The 18,233-nt window shown below is 38.6% G+C and overlaps 1 protein-coding gene across 1 annotated transcript in view; it reads left to right on the plus strand.

Annotated features, from left to right (window-relative positions):
* Cntnap2 (contactin associated protein 2) overlaps positions 1-18,233 on the plus strand; it is a 1,597,185-nt gene that overhangs the window by 1,047,408 nt on the left and 531,544 nt on the right. The gene's annotated exons all lie outside the window — the stretch shown is intronic.

The following is an 18,233-nucleotide window of genomic DNA, read 5'->3' on the forward strand; positions in this document are numbered from 1 at the left end:
TCCCCACATTCCTGTGCTGGAACCCAAATCCTAAAAGTGACTGTATTTTAAGAAGTCACGAGTAAAGCAACGATGGGAAGGTGCTCATTGCCAATCGCCTGGGTGGCTTTAAAAGAACAGAATGAAAATTCTGTCTCTGACCTCTGAAGACACTGAACATCATGGGTCCATTTGCAAGTCGGGAAGAGAACTCTCACCAGAAACAAAATCCCTAACACCTCAATCTCAGTCCTTCCTCTTCCAGAACTGTAAGGAAATAAATTCCTATAGCTCGGTTTCCCAGGCTGTGGAATTGTGTTTGGCAGGCTTGAGTGGGTACACGCTACGGATTTCCAAAGGCTGATGATCTTATTGGACTGGAAAGCAGCTCTTTGAGGTCCAGTATGATAGACTTCTCAAGGCAGAACCTCGGAAGATCCCCACAGTCTAGCAGGTGCTTCTATTGGCCCTCACTTCTCACGGATTTTTCAGCAGTTCCTGTCCCCGGGCTTACAGGAGTCAGGCCTGTTCCGTTAGGAAGATCCATTCATGAGTTTATGTTTTTCATCTGCTAGTCTTCCTCTGTTTCGTGACTGAGTGCTCTTACTGAGGCTCTGGTCACAAATAGCAGTTCAGTTTGTCTCCAGAGCTGGGGTGCGGGAGTAGTGAGGAGAACTTCCTGACCCTACCACCCAAGACATCTTGGTATCTTCAGCTTTGTTTTTCTCCTTCCATTAGCTTCTAAAGTAAATGTCTATGGATTGCCTTTTACTCTATGACTCAACTTATAACTTATAGGAGAAACAGCTTTGGAAGCATTATGTTAGCTACATTTTCTAGTACTGGGTCAACACACTCCTCTTCAAACTCCAGGAGCCCTTTCCAGGGTTGAACTGCTAGACTAAGATCCACAGGAATTCACTTATTCATTTTAGTCTTTTCAGTAAATGCATTGCTTCCTTTGCGTTTCTAGAAAATCAGGGAGTGCACTTCCAGGCATCTATTGATTATGGTTATGCTTACATGATACTTTGAAAGCAAGTTTATCCTATGCTTTTTGCATGTGTTGGACAAAGTTCATGGATCAACTCTTTCTCTCCTATAGCATCTGTTCTTATTAACTATGCTTTGAATGACACGAATGCTCAATAGCTTTAAACGTCGCCTTCTCCACCCTCAGGCGATTCATTTGTAAGCAGGACTGAGCATGCCAGGTTTCAGATTCCTTTGTCAACATTCTGATTCCATGGTCTTCAACAAGGCTTGGATAGGACACTCATGGGGCCAGAAATAGTTGCTTTCAATGAAGGTCCATGGTTAATTTTGCCATAATGGATCAATACGGTTCATGTCATGGGGAGGGAGGGGGTGGGGGTTCCTCCTCTGTTGGAATCTTATGGAAAGAGATTAAGAAAAGTATCAGGGCTTGCCTGACTCACTAAAATAAATAAAAGGATACTGTAATTACCCACTTCTGCAAATATACGTAAGTTTGGTAGCATTCTTAATCCCCTTGACAGAACATTATTCACATATTATAAAGTGAATTCCAGCCCGCCCTTTGGAACAGTAGTTTCTGTCTTGCGGCTCACTGATGGGAAGAAAAGTGACACAGGGGAAATGAATGGGCATGCAGTTCCTTGCATAGTGATGTACCAGTCAGAATAAGAGAGAAGACAATTTCATAAAAACCCTTCATTTGTTGTTGTAAGGAGCTAATGTTGGCTGTAATTGGATTTTTCCTCCTTCGTGGTAGCATTTGATTTTAAATATCCATTTAGTCATTCTTAACTAAGACTGAATTATATTGGAACTTCTGTAGAAGTACTTGTGACATCTGTTGGAACACGAAGTGTATTCATTATTGTCATTGAGTTGAAATGAATATCAAATGAGGCTGTAATAGCTATGCATTTAAAATGTTATTCTTTATTTTAAGAGCCTTTCCCTCCATTGTTCACCAGAGGCATTATAGTTCCTTAGATACTTATGCTAAAGTGTTGATATGCCTAGGGAGCAGATATATCTTTATTTTGATAAATATTTGTTTGTACCATGTCATTAGCTACCAAATATACAATTTATTATTGTTTCTTGCAACTTTTACCAAGAGTGTAATATATGACTTGTGATATATCTCTATTGTTACCGCAAAATTTAAAGATTGAATTGACTTCCAAGTAGTGATTTTGACACTCTTTGTAGTTATCATTCTCACAGTATTACCATTAATGATTATTAATTGACTTTATAAAAGGTACCGAAATAAGTTACTTCGTTCCACATGAACGCAGCTGTTTAGAATAAAGCTACAGCAATAGAGGAATGACCAAATTACTCTTACTCAAAGAAAATTATTTGTGGTATGTGAAGGCATGTCAACATGTTTAAATTGATATCCTCAGAATCTCAAATGTAATATAACTTGTTCTATGAAGGGCAAGAGTATAAAAAATAAAGTCTGCTTCTGAAATAAGTGCCTTACAGAACTTGAATCTGATAAATTAAATACTGAGAGAAAGCTGCAATGCATCCCACTTCGGTAGTCTGTCAACCATCCAATATTTTAGATGATGTGATTTTCCTTCCTATTTGGAAAGAAAAATATTAGCCTACTTTTAAAGTTCTTGTTCAGATAGCTTGAGATACTTATTTTATTTATATATTAATTTTACAAATCATATATGCTTTCCAATTAAGAATTTTTGTCGGAAGTATTTATTCCCTACATTTGTAAAGGCATGTTTAATCACAGAAATTTCAAGTTGCTGTGTTTCCTGTCTTTCTCATGATATTTAGTGCTGTTTTGTTGGCTCCCAGGGTCTCATTTCTTTTAATTTCTCTATGTAGTCTAGTTTTCATAAGTCATACTTTTATTGCTTTCTTTTGCTGAAAGAAGCCATATAAATTATCTATCCTTTTGGGTAGTTTACTATTAGATTTTTATCTATTGAAAAAGAGTTATGTTCACAATTTTTGCCTGTGAAGTAAGCTGTGTAAAATTTAATATACTTTGAGGATTCTAAACTGTTATTTAGTGGCAGCCGAAGGGAAGAAAACATGAGTTTGGTGTGGTAACCTATAGCCTACTTTAGGCAAAAATTTCTAAATTTTGGTGCACTTACCAAGGAAGTGACTTTCACAAGTTTGTGCTTTGTGTTTTAAACATCCCTGATATTTGACTCTTGAGACAGCATATATAAAATATCACTTGATCTTGGGGCTGGGAATATGGCCTAGTGGTAGAGTGCTTGCCTCACATACATGAAGCCCTGGGTTCAATTCCTCAGCATCACATATGTAGAAAAAGCCAAAAGTGGCACTGTGGATCAAGTGGTAGAATACTAGCCTTGAGCAAAAAGAAGCCAGGGACATTGCTTGGGCCTTAAGTTCAAGCCCCAGGACTGGCTATATATGTGTGTGTGTGTGTGTGTGTGTGTGTGTGTGTGTGTGTACATATATAATTTATTAAAATTATATAATTTATTAAAATTATATATGTAATTTATTAAAAATAAAATTTATTGTGACTAATCAGAATATTAATCAAGACATTAATCAGCTATCTAATGAATTACAGGGTCCAATTTGTTGTATTAAGATGAAATAATATAAGCAAATGAGACAAAAAAGGCCAATACTAATAACTAGAGAATACAATTAGAAAGATTGTAGGTTAGAAATATCCACAGGTTCACTAATTCTGCAATCGAGATGGAGTGACACAGAGCTCACTGTGGAGGAAGCAGGAGATGTCAGAGTAGCTGCAGAAGAGAAGTGGAAGGTGAGGAGGAAAGGAAAGGAGCCTGGACAGCAAGTGGAAGGTGAGGAGGATAGGTAAGGAGCCTGGACAGCAATCTGGATCCTCATGGATTTCAAAGTGAGGATTTAGCCTGAAGGGAAAGGGAGATGACTTCAAGTTGTACTTTCTGGCTGTTGCATGGAGTGGAGGAAGATAGGAGTATGAAGAGAATGGTCAGCACAATGTCCACCAGTGTTCATGAGCCTGGGTTTGTCCATGGGACTATGGGACTCTGAACACCATAGTCTCTAGGACGCGCTATGTATTTCTCTTAAGAATGTGTTTAACCCATTTGTTTGTCATGATTTTGTTTTATTGCTGTTGTTTGTTTTTCTGGTACAGGCTCTAAAATTCAGGCTAAATATATTGTCATCTATATAGTTGGAAAAGTAGCACTTCGTAATAGTACCAAATTAAGTTCTGATATGAATGAAAGGAATCATTGTTATGATCACTTACTGTTTACCTGAATTTGTACATATTGGCTTACCTCAAAGCACTCTGAAAACCTGAGTCATATATCAGTATTTTCCATGTTGCGTCTGAAGACACAAAACTTCAAAAGAGTTCATTAAGTCACTTGAAAAAAAATACCAGCTAAGTTTCCAAATCCAACACAAAATCCAGATTTATGTTCCTGTGGATCACTCAAAGATTTCAGGTACCAGTGGCTCATGCCTGCAATCCTATCTGAGCTACTCAGGAGGCAGAGATTTGAGGATCATGATTCAAAGCCAGACTGGGCAGCAAACTCCATACGACTCTTTTATCCAAATAACTAACAAAAAGCCAAAAATGGAGTGGTGTTCAAGTGGTAATGCACCAAACTTTGAGCAAGAAGTCCAAATGACAGTGAAAGGCTTTGAGTTCAAACTCCAAGACAGGCACAATTTAAAAAAAAAAAGAAAGAAAGAGGGAAAGGGAGGAGGATAAAAGGAGGTTTGGAAGAAGGAAAGAAAGGAGAGCAAAGGAGGGAAAGGTAGACTGAGGGAAGGAGAGAGGGAACAAAGGAAAGAAGAGAGGGAAGGAGGGAGGGAGGGATGGAGGGAGAAAAGAAAGAAATAATGTTACCAAATAAGGTGATTCATTGAAAACATTTTAATTTCTTCTACACTACAGTATTAATATGTGCTTTATCATACTAAAATGTAGGCTATAAAATTTTGTTAATAACAGGCAAAGGAAACATTTATAAGAGCTGCAACAGATTCTTCTGAACTCCTATTTGCCTTCCCATATTCTGCATTTGGCCCTGACAAGTATGCTAAAGTAGATATAGTAAAATAGATATGCTAAAATAGATAAAATATATGCTAAAATAGATGGCAACTTGTTTGGAACCATATAGAAAAATGTTTCCTTTGAAAGAAATAAAAACCCACCTCTCTTCTGTAGATCACTTGACCTCCACGCTTTTCCGATCAAATTATTTCAACTAGAACTTGCAAATTGCAGATGGATGAAACTGGAAAAGGTAGCATAGGTTACCCCTTTCTTTTCAGAGATAACATATGGGAGCCAAGTGTTGGTACTTTCTTTTCTGTTTTGATCTTTTCCAAAGAAAATTCTCAGAACTGAGACCAACACAAATGACAATGGCAATGCCACATTGTTGCCCTATTAATATGGGATTGGTCGATTTCTTAGAGATCCTGTCATAACAAAATGGAGATCTTATCAGAACAAAGTGCAGAGATTGCCTGGTGCACCAAGTAGGGACCGAACCTTAGGACCAGGTGACAAGATGGTGACACAGACATGAAATCCAGTCATCAGAGAGAGAGAGAGAGAGTAAGAGAGAGCCAATGCAAGATACTCATATACATATGTACAGAGAGAGAGAGAGAGAGGGAACATGCGAGAGGGTTACAGAGAGAGATAGACAAAACAAAAAGATATTCTTCTGCTTAGGGATGGAAATTGATTCATGTCAAGATAATGAAGTCCCTTCACTGAGTTCAGTCTTGTATGTGGGAGCCACTAACAGATAACAATGCATATGTTACATTTTTTTTCTTACAGTTGTAATCTGCTAGTGGCTCAAATGTTAAGCACAGTTCATCTTTCCTCTTAGAGGATAATATTGAAGCCTATTCTAGAAAACAAACATGTTCTGTTTTGTTTCTGTTTCAACACATCAAATGGGAAGATAATCACAGCAGCAAAATAAAGAGGATTGAAATGACCAAGTCTTCCAACAGAAGCTTAAAACCTAATCAGGGACAGACAAAGGTCTCAGTGCTACTCACTTTGCTTGAAGAGAACTGATAAAAGAATTGATAAGGATCTCAGGTAAAGACAGGAAATGTCAGTGAAGGAGAGCCAATCAGAGCAGGAAAGATGCATTTCCTAAATGACCCTCATTGCATACAGACCACAAAGATTTTATTCGTGACTTGAGTTTGGGAAGAACTGGATCTATATTATATAAACAAGCAAAAAATGGGAAAATGTACAGGGTTTAAAATACACATCTGCCTTTGGAATTTTTTTTATTAATAATCTAGGTATTAGCAGGTTTAAAATTTCATTGACACCTATAGTGTAGCTACTAGGTTCTCTGTGGTACCAATGTCATTCTTCCTTTTATCCTAAGGCATCTTCCTATACTTCCAGTCTGAGAAGTCGATGCAAATTTAGTATGAGACCCACCTTCAATATCTATCTCCATCCGTACCACCATATCTAAATCTGTGTTACTCCTCTTTGTGCCTGAGAACATAATCTTAAGAGAAGGAAGAGGTAGTTTGGCTAGGGACTTCAGGCTTCCTGAAGCCCATTGTCACTGGGCTCGGGGCAAGACCAAACATTATGATGGGGAAGGCCAGGTGGAGTTGAGCTGCCAAGTTGTTCAGCTCATGGAAGGTAAGAAGCAAAAAGATTGATGGGCAGACTGACAAATGGACACAAGAGGAAGCTTAACTTTATAATAAGGCTCCTATCCCTCAAACCCATGGTATGAATGGATCCATGGTATGAAGGATAGAACTGTGATATGAAGCTGTCAATAGATTAAGCCATTGAAGAGAGTGAAGTCCTAATGGTATAATCCCCCGTAAAGACCTTGCCACTGGAAAATGATAAGAGACAAAGTCTTTGTTTAATACAGGGTTTCTTTGAGGGGAAAGTTTACATTCACAAAAGAACAGAATCTACATCTCTATCTGTGTGTGAATATATGTTATGTGTATGTGTGTGTGTAGATTGGTAGATAGACAGGCAGACAGAGAGATACATACACACACACACAGAGGGTGTTTGTGTGAATGGGGACATATGAAATCATCTGCTAGAACACTTGTGAGTGTACTGCATGTGTTTCGGTGGGGGGGGGGGGACATAATATAATGTATCCACAGTGCTTTACACTGGTAATCACCACACATGCAACACCTCCATGACACCAGATATCATCATGCAATCAGGATTCTTCTGCAAAAACCTGTCCCTGACTTGGGTCCTGATGGGTTTTCGTACCTCTGTGGAGCAGACTTCTCAAAAATCATCAAAGTCATCGAGCTTATTAAAGTAACCACAAATGAAAGTACTTACATGCCCTCAATGTTTGCTTTTTCTACTTATAAACAACATTTAAGTCATGCTAAAAATAAGAAAAAGATGATAATAAGATACTAAATTGTAAATTGAGATTTAATGTGACACTGAAGAAGAAGAACCTTTTAAATTAAAATGCAGCATAATATGACATAGATCAAACCAGAGTAGTTTACAAAGAGCAGAATTTTACAAAGGGAAGGGATTAGATTTCACTGATAGGTAAAGGCTTAAGATAATAGAGACCAAAATGTAAGTAAAAATGATGTGAGATAATATTATAGAAATATATAATCAGTGGTTTGGAGTACAGCTTTGTCTATTAGCTTAGCTTATTGCTATTACATTGTTTTGAGTCTCACCTCAAGCTAGAATCATACCACTCAACTTAGATGTATAAAATATGTGTAGGCATGATTCAGGGAGTTTTTGAGGGAAAAAAACATGAATAACATGAGAAAAATTATAATTGGGGTTATATATCTAAGAGAAAGGTCTATCAAAAAGAAGTCCTGGAGAAAATAAAAGTAATGTTGAACTCCCTTGGAAATTCCATTTATGATGAGAAAGTAGATTTTAAAAAAACAAAGACATTGGGCTTCACTTATATTAGAAAGGATTTATTAGAGATTTTATTTTTCTGTAGCAACTTGTTAGGAATGTGTGGATGAAATGTTTGCCAACGCATGCAGTTTAGAAGTTTCCAGAAGGAAAAGAAACTTGGTTTACAGCATCAGGATCTAGTAAGTGAAATTACAACATGTGTAGAAACCTCAGACGCTGTCTGTCAAGATAGTTGACTTTACTGTAATGAGTTTCCTGCAGTTTAAAGTCAGACTCCTTCGGTAAATCAGCACATTCTTATTTGATCTCAAATATAATCTAGGTCTGTGAGGTTGAAAGCCATAATCAAAATGCCACTCAATTAATTCAAAATAAGAACAGTAACTCCTATGGCTTCACTGGCACATTCTGTGTGGGCAAATTTCCTGAGAAACAATATAAGAAACCCAGGTGCCAATACATGAATCTCAAATGAAAATAAACATGTAGCTGGTGCCAGTGGCTCACGCCTGTAATCCTATCTACTCAGAAGCCTGAGATCTGAGGATCATGATTTGAAGCGAGCCAGGGCAGAAAAGGCCATGAGATGCTTACCATTACAAAAACAAGAAATGAAGCTGTGACTCGAGTGGTAGACCACTATTAGCCTTGAGCACAAAAACTCAAGGGACAGTGCTCAGCTCCTAGTTCAAGCCCCAGAAACAGCAAAATATGTGAATGAATTAATTAATATGAATGGAACATGCAATGCTAAGGAGACTGGACATTTAGTATTGTCTACCCAATCAAATCTCTCCCTGTAGTACTACTGTGTGAGAGATGAATTAGAATCTTGTTCTGGTCCTTCCATTAAGTTTTGGAACTTGAGTGTGATCTGCAGAGCTCAACTCCGATAGGGTTGTGAGAGATGGTTTCTAAAATATTTTTCCCAATCTTATATTTTTTTTTTTGCCAGTCCTGGGGCTTAGACTGAGGGACAGAGCACTGTCCCTGGCTTCTTTTTGTTCAAGGCTAGCACTCTACCACTTGAGCCACAGCTCCACTTCTGGCTTTTTCTGTTTATGTGGTGCTGAGGAATCGAACCCAGGGCTTCATTTATGCCAGGCGAGCACCCTACCAGGAGGCCCCGTTCCCAGACCCCAATCTTACATTTCTGTATCCCCAAAAATGTAAGGCTTGGAAAGAATTGACTTTCCTTTCCAAAGAAAATGAACAACAACAAAAAAAAAACAAATAAAAAGAAAATGTGTGTAGACGCAGAAGATACAGCTAATATAAAACTAAATCTTTTCTCCTTTCTTAGAGAAAGAGAAAAAGAATAACAACTCTTGAAATGTTTGCATTCTGGCCAGGAGACTTGAATTTTGGTGCCCCTGAGATTCAAATGGGACATTCAGATATACTACTTCATTCTTTTGGTAGCAGTTATTGGACATTTTGATTACTTGTTCATGTTAGAGCTTCCAATTTGAAATTGACTGTGAAGATGAGGAAACACTGGCTCAGCAAAATAAGTCTTCTGATATGTTAAACCATTTACTCCTTGGAAGCTTTCTGTGATCATAAAGACTGCCATGATGTGGGAAACCATTGAGGTGAAAAAGCTTTATTATCTATCTGTGTATTGTTGTCAAAAGCAATATCAGATGCAAGCCATGTGTTCATTGCATGAGCCTCTGTGGGAGAGCCATCATGTAATAATACAAAGAAAGATAAGACAGAAAAAAAAAGCAAGTGGACTAGAGAATCATACAATTAATTCACAACTCGATAGGTTAATTTCTTTAAGATCCACGGTAGCCTTGTCCTTGAGGAGGAGCAGAGAGAAGAGAGTGCATTTCACTTTAAACAACTCCAGCACGAAACTACCAAGATGTTGCCTAATGAGGCGCTGCAGCAGGAAAAGATCCTGCAAAGCTACATTTGCATAATGCCTTTCTCTTTCCTAGGAGATTGCTCTGAAAATTACAAAGAAACTGAAATGAGGTGGAAAACAAAATAACAAAACACAAACATGTTCTTGGTGTTTGCAAATATTAAAAATAATTTCCTATCCTCTGATTCATTAGCTTTCTTTGGAGCCTACCTGGGTGTGCTAAGCACGCACAATGATGCTTAAGGAAATTAATAGAGTGGGGGATTCGTCTTCCTTACTAACTCTTCCACATGTATAAAAAGCAATACTCACGTTCACGAACTTTGCAACGCAGTGGTGGTGTGAGCTGTGTCATTGCTGCTCAGGACTGGGAGAATTCCTATAAACAGCTCTGATTTATACTTTAACCATAATGGTACACAAAGCTAGCCCACAACAAGGTGTTCCAAAGAGCTAGCTAGGTCTTTCAATCTACTCATTTCGTACCTTTTGTGTTTTTGCTGTTGTGCCTTGTCTTCTTTTACCTGTGGTTTTTGAGTTGTTCCCTGCCCCCCCGCCCCCCCCCCCACCCCCCCCACTAACTGCACTTACTTAAGGAGCAAAAGATATTTAGCATTCTCAGTTGTAGATCACTCTGATAGCTCAGGGTCCAAAGATCTTTCCCTCTTCAGTATGCCTTTCAAAATCCCACAGAAGTCCAGTGCTTAGACTGTCTTCTTTTAAAGCTCTCTGTGTACAAGTAGGAAACACTCTATGCCAGACATGTTGGATTTATTGTTTAATTAAATGTTACCACAAAGAGGTTTCAGTCACTATATCTGTCACCTTGTATGTGTTATTTTGAATTTAAAACCCTTCATGTCCCATTGTGAAACTGTTCATCCATCCATTCATTCATCTTCTAAAATGCTGGTTGTTGGCCATCTATTCTTTTGTTTTGGTAGCAGTCCTGGGGCTTGAACTCCAGACCTGGGTGCTATCCCTGAGCTTATTTTGCTCAAGGCTAGCAGTGTTCTACCACTTGAGCCACCACTCCATTACTGGCTTCTTTTGGGGGGATAGTTTACTGAATGTTATTAGAGTTTCATGGATTTTCCTGCCCTGCCTGGCTTCTAACCGCAGTCCTCAGATCTCAACCACTTGAGTAGCTACGATTACAGGTGTGAGCCACTGGCACAAAGTCTGGCCATTGACTCTAAAGATACTGAGCTGATTCAGGTGGGAAGTTGAATAAACTAGACGGAAGTAGACCCTTAAGGCAATGATCTCCTATAAACAAATGTCTAAACAGATTTTTCTTATAGAAAAGTAGACGGTGGGGGAACTGGTAAACCTCTGGAATTACCATTCTATCTGACATTTTCCCTAAAATACACAGCATTGAGCCTGGGGATAGAACTCAGTGGTAAAGGGCTTGCCTAGCATATACAAGGCTCTGGGTTTGATCTCACACTGGAAATACACAACACACACACACACACACACACACACACACACACACACATTATTCCAGGCTTAAATCTAGACTCATGTATCCAAGTCTTCTGCCCTGATTGAGGTTCTTAAAAGCCCGTTTCCCTATAACACACCCATCTACCTTGATACTTTCCTGTTCTCTTCCCTCCACTCCCCTCCCTGCCTTGCCATGGCTTTCATGCTTAATGACTTGGGCTAGAAAATATGAACATTCTCATTGCACAGGTATTGTAATTTTTGTTAGAATATAGTGCTGTTTTCTTTTAGAGACTCCTCTTTCCTAAAACTCTTAAGTGTTAGTTATCCATGGGATCGTAGTTTTTACTTCTAGAAACAGTGTGTTGGCTGATGAAATGGTTGATCCAGTTCCACAAAGCTTAGCTCTCCACTCCGAGCTGTGGTCCATGCCGTGGCTCATGCTGTGGTGATAGCTGCGTGTTAACAGTGGGGTTTGGCTCCCAGTGCCTTGTTCCTGACATTCTAGGTTCGCCTCTTCCCGCTGGAAGCAAGCACTGTCTGGTCTGCTGGCCAGCACCATGACACCACAATACCTCCTGAGTCTGACTTGCAGCTCAGCCACCAAAGCTTTTGGATTTCCACCCATTACCAATAAAATGACTACACACTCCCTCCTTACCTACCAGATATCCTAAACTCTCAGGAGTTGTACCTTGCTTTGTCTTTGTGTTTTTAGAAGTGTCTAAGAAAGACCAATTAGTCCTTTAAAAAAATTGATACCAATTTTCCATTCATTTCTTTTTCTTTTTATTTGGATTTTCCATATTCTTTAATGAATTGCAAATATAGTAACAGAAAAGAATTCCCCCCAAATTGTACAATTTCTATAAGTCAGGAAAGGCAAAAAGAAGACACTAAATTACATTGTTTCAATGCAAATAGAACACACATATCACACCCATTTCTTAAAATGCCAACTGGTATGTGGCATTATACACAACTGTATACACAACTAGTCACACATATACACAGCTGGTCTTCCAGTCTGACTTCCTATCAATGCAACATCACACCATTTGCCTAATGAGTGCCCTCCCTTCCTCCCGGATCCATGGCCCTCTGCAAAGCCTGTTTCTGAGTCCTGAATCTCTATCATAGCGGGTACAATAACATCCCAGTGTTTGGGGGAGCCCTTTAGGCCACCAATGGGATGCACAGTTCTCACATCTGTCCCAAATCAAAGCGCCGTTAAGCGATGCACCACAGCTCTTGGCAAGAGTTAGTGGAGGAAGTAAAATTAAGGTGTCATGGTTAGACAGGAAACTCTGATAAAACTTCTTGGGAAATGAAGCTAAGTACAATATAATTATCTAACTTATAATTAGACCAGAGCATCAGGCCTACCATCCCTAAAGGCTTTTTTTTCCTCTCTCTCTCTTTTTCTTTGCAAAGAGACAAGTAATAGCATCAAGCAGCAGATGGTGTTCTTGTATGGGAGCAAGTAAGTAATGAACACTTCTTACCTGAAGAGTAACCTGTTCCATATCTGGTTATAGGAATTACTCCTATTGATGCTGACATGATAGCTTAATAGTTCATTATTCCTACATCTTCCATTCCCTTGGGCTAGGGTAATTATTACATTAAAAAAAGAGTTTTAAAAGATCTTGGTAGCATCTGTGAAAGCCAACTATTGGCCTCTGTCTTTGGATCACCTAAACAGCATTAGAAATCAATACAGCCCAGAAATATTAACAGATCCAATTGACTTGAGCAAGATTTCAACAACTTTGGTTACCTTTTTGTTTCTTAAAGATTCTCATACATTTTTAGTATGCAGAACAGAGAACATTAAAAGGTGATTTGTGCCCCGTAGGGTGTTCTGGCTTCCATGGAGTTTACATGTGCTTCTATAAGTGGCTGAGTTATTGTAACTTTACAAGGAAACAAAAATCTAAATTAAGTCATCACGACTCAGGGGATAGACTGGGAGGAGAGTATGGCACAATCCAAAGAAGGGCTCAAGACTAAAGATTACAGAAAAGATAAGATCTAGAATGCCACTTCCTTCAGGTTCCTTAATAGACATGTTAGTAGCTAAAAGCCACATAGGCAAAAATTGGCTGCCCGTAGGAAATGGGTTTTCATTATGTCACCCTGAAGAGGTAGTAAGCATCCTGGGATAAACAAGTTCCACGCTGTTTGCAATTGACATTCCAACATGGTTCACCACACGTGTGTTTTTTTTATTTTTAATGGATGTAATGATTATGCAAATTCATGATGCTCTGTTCGCTGTGTTGTGTGATTATCAAATCAGAATAATTAGCATATCCATCATCATAAACATTTATCATTTCTTTGTGGTAAAATATTCAAAATTACCTCTTCTAGTTATTTTGAAAAATACAGTCCACATTGCAAACTGTTTTCACATTAGTGTGCAGAACACTGCCCAAACTTATTCCTCCTGCCTAATTCTAACTTTGCACCCATTGGCTAACCTCCTCCAAATCTCCTTTCCCTCTACGCTTCCCAACTTCTGCCAAACAACAAACATTCTGCTCTCAACTTCTGTAAGATTAACTATTTAAATCAATAAACCTACATGCAGTAAGATCAGGCGGTGGTTGTCTCCCCGTGTCAAACTGACTTCATTTAGTTCGTCTTCCTGGTACATAGATCTTGTCCAAAGCAAAAAAGAGTTTATCATTTTTGGCTGAATAGTATTCCATTTTCCATCTACCCTCTCTTGACACTTCAGCTTATTCATTTTTGTGGATAAAGATGAGCATGATCATGGGCAGCATGATCATTCCTTTGTGTAGATTTGTGATACTCAAGATGACCTTGTTGGGTTGAGGCTGGTCTTGAACTCACAATCATCTTGCCTTTACCACTTGAATGTTGACATTATAGGCATGCATCACTATTCCTGGAATATGATATTTTGATACTAAAGTATATAGTACATAAAATGTATATGATTATAGTAGTTCAGTAAATTAGCTATATCTACTACCTCAATATTAGCAAATAAAACCTTTTATTTTTTTAAAGTGTGGCAATATTCATCTTTTTACTTTTTCTTCCATTCTACAAATCACTCTTTGTACCACTATTACAAAATATCTACTGAATATTTCTGACTAACGTACTATAGTGTGCATCTACTCTGCATAAATAACTTCACTGAGTTCTTTCTATGGAGAAGAAAAACTACAAGAAGTTCTCTGTGCAGCAAAACATGTTTTTATCACTGAGACATTAACTGTGTATTAAATTAATATATAAACATTCTGTTTTATTAAGGAAGTAGAAATGCATAGCAGTGAAATAATTCGAAACCAGTTTTATACAATCATGTAAATATGTATGCAAATATATACAAGATATATAAATATATACAAAATATACATGTGTATGCATTCGCATATATATATATATAAATGTAAAATGTTAGATGTTGTAAACATGATTTCCTGTAATTACATCTTTAATGGTAACAAGCAAACTATCATAAAGCGTATACATGGATCAGAAGATATCCACTAGTAACCAGTTGGGTGAGATATTTATTTGTGGAATACAGAGGGAATTACGAAGTGCTTCAAGCCTTAGAATGTGGCTGCTTTTCTGCTTTGGGGGAGTCAAGGGCGTGAGCTGCATGAGAATAGGGATGTTTCCTGGTCACCAGGGAATTGCTAGCACCAAGAGCTCTTCCCTCATCATCATCACACAAGATGCACCTTGGTGGAACGACTGAAGGACAGGGGACAAAACACCATCAGTGGCCTGGATTTGGCATAGGACTATCCCCTAAGCAATGAATTGACTGAGAAGCAGTTGTCATTTAGGGCGTTCGTTTTGTAGGGCTGACTTGATGCTTATACGCAGGTACCTTAAGGCATTGTCGGGGCTGGGGCTGGTGGGTCGGTGCTGAGGCCTCTCTTCTTGGATTAGAGGGGCTGTTTTCCCAAACTGGGTCTTCTTTCTGGGTGGATGAGCATCCAAATTTCTTCACCCTTATCAGACTCAAGTTCTATTTCATTTGGGTCCAGCCCAATGATTTCACTTTAACCTAATTACCTATTGGAAAGTCTTGTCTCCAAGACACAGTCACAGGCCAGGCTACTACTATTTAAGTCTCCAATGTATGGATTTGACAGGGGGATGTGTGACCCAGCTTTCAGTATTTCAAAGTGTATGAAATGATAGCATTTAAAATGTTTCATGGGAAACAAGAGGTGTTTTTGTTGTTATCTTGGTTTTTTTCTCTCGGTCATTATTTTTTGTTTCTGTGCCTTTTATCTTGCATATAAGTTTTTCTGTTTGGGGGAAGGTAAGGGGGAACACAGAAATGATGGGACAAGGGGTGAACAAATGCAGCAGTGATACTCACTAGACACTATGTGAAAAGGAAAATTATACTAAGTGAAGTGAGCCAGACCCAAAGAAACATGGATTCTATGGTCTCCCTCATAGAGAATAATTAGCACAGGTTTAGGCTAGTCACAGCAGAGGATCACAAGAGCCCAACAGCTATACCCTTATGAACACATAAGATGATGCTAAGTGAAATGAACTCCATGTTATGGAAACAATTGTTATATCACTGTTGTAATTACTTTCAACAAGCGATGTGAAACCATAGCTTCTGTTATTGATGATCCTCTTGTATCCCCCTTCCTGTGGTTGTACCTTCACTATCTCTGTATCTTAGCTGAGTACATTGGAAACCGTGTACACAGGTATTAGAACTAGGAAACAGTAAGGGAATACCAAATCGAGAGACACAGGATAAAAATGACAAACGATTACAAAAGCAATACTTGCAAAACTGTTTAGTGTAAATCTACTGAACAACTCATGGGGGGAAAGGGAAAGCGGGAGGGGGGAGGGGGGAATGAGGGAGGAGGTAACAAACAGTACTAGAAATGTATCCAATGCCTAACGTATGCAACTGTAACCGCTCTGTATATCAGTTTGACAATAAAAATTATTTTTAAAAACTGAATAAAAAATAAAAATAAATGAACTATCCAGGTTGTGGGGCGGTGGGGGCGGGCAGGAGGGAAAAACTGCTAGAAAATGAGGGAAGAGATGACATTGTTCAAAAAGAAATGTACTCATTTCCTGGCTTACGTAACTGTAACCCCTCTGGACATCACCTTTACAAAATAAAATAAAATGAAACATTTAATGTAAAAACAGGTACTTTTCACATTTCTTTTTTGTTTTTATTATAAAGGTGATGTACAGGGGGTTATAGTTACAGAAGGTCAGGTAATGAGCACATTTCTTTTTGGACAATGTTACTCCTTCCCTCACTCTCTCCCAAGTTTTTCCCTCCAATTTCTTTCCCATTTGTGATGGTATTAAACGTAATTATGCTCAGGGTTTTTTTTTTTTCTAACAAAAGTATCCAGGGACGGAGGGTGCTGTGTCTCACGCCTGTAATCCTAGCTACTCAGGAGGCTGAGATCTGAAGACCTCAGTTTGAAATCATCACAGGCAGAATAGTCCATGAGATTCATATCCCCAATTGGCCAGCTAAAAGCTAGAAGTAGAGAGAGAGACCTCAAGGGGTAGGGCACCATCCTTGCGTGAAAAAGCTAAGTGAAATGTAAGGCCCTGATTTCAAACCTCAGTACCCTCCCCCTCCCTCCGAAGTATCCATTTACTAAAAAAGAATAAAAAATACTATGACTTCTACATTGTTGGAGATTTTTATTCATATCATTACTAGTTCAATTTTCAGGATTACCATTAAAAATTGTTATTTTTCAAGTGAGAATGACCACGTCAGAGCATTCAATTTCTGTTCAATGCATTTCTGGCCAAAGACAAGTACTAAATGATTTTAGAGTATGTATTATCATAGAGAGAAGGTTGTACATGAATATTTACATTAATGATAGGATCATGTGAGCTTGGGTTTTTCTTTAGGGTTTCCTGTTGTTGTTTGGAGGCTTGAGCCTAAAAGATAAATAAGTGTTCTCTCTCAGTCCCAAATAACACATCACCTGTGCCTGTAGCTGCTTTGGGTATGCAAACCCTTTTATAATGGACAATATCCTTGTCTGTCTCCAGTTCCTATTGTTTGTATTGTGGCTTTCTTTGAATCCTTTTGGTATTTTCTGTCACAATTAAGAGTTATCTTCCAAATGTAGCTTAGTCTTTATCTCCTTCAAGATAAGGATGTATTATCGCTGGGACCCAGAGTGAATCATTCTGAGATTTTCTTATTATTTCTCCCTACCATTACAGCATGACTCCTGCTGTTGTTCTATTTCTGTGAAGTCTCCTTGGATCTCTGCTGCTAATAGAAATGGCTTCCCATCACACTTAAAATAAAACCCCAAATCCTTATCTTGGCTTTACAGGGTCTTCTGTGCTCTGCCCTCTAATACTTATCTCTAGCCTCTCCTAGCTCTTTTCTGGGTCCTTCCTCGCTAGAAGCAACAAAACAAAAGTTCAAATCTCATTCTACCTGGATGGACATAAACCCCAAACTCTTAATCAATACATTCGGTATCTCTGTACGTTACTCCTCTTTCTGCGACACAGTATAATAATGCCACGTGGCCTCCAGCTTTCTTTCTTGTCCCCAATCTCAAATCATCTTTTTGAAGTCACATTTATCCTAATCTATCTGTAACTGTACATAAGAAGATCAGAGATACAAATGTGATTGCTTTTTGCAAAGTAGATACATTCCCAGCTGGTACTTTATCACTTGAGTCACACCTCCAGTCTAGTATTCTGCTAATTAATTGGAGATAGAGTTCCGTGGACTTTTCTGCTCGGTTAGCTTCTAACTAGGATCCTCCATGTCTTAGCTTCCCAGGTAGTCAGAATGACAAGCTGAAGCCACTCACTGGTGACTGGCTTGATTTCCCTTTGCGTTCCTGAGTTCTGAGGTCAATTCCGATAAAGCTGAGACTCTGGATCCTTGTTCTGAATGTCTTGGATGTTCTCCCTTTACCTGCGATGCATGCTCATGTGGAATCCACTGACACG

This window comes from Perognathus longimembris, chromosome 2 (assembly GCF_023159225.1).
Source record: "Perognathus longimembris pacificus isolate PPM17 chromosome 2, ASM2315922v1, whole genome shotgun sequence".
Classification (NCBI taxonomy): domain Eukaryota; kingdom Metazoa; phylum Chordata; class Mammalia; order Rodentia; family Heteromyidae; genus Perognathus; species Perognathus longimembris.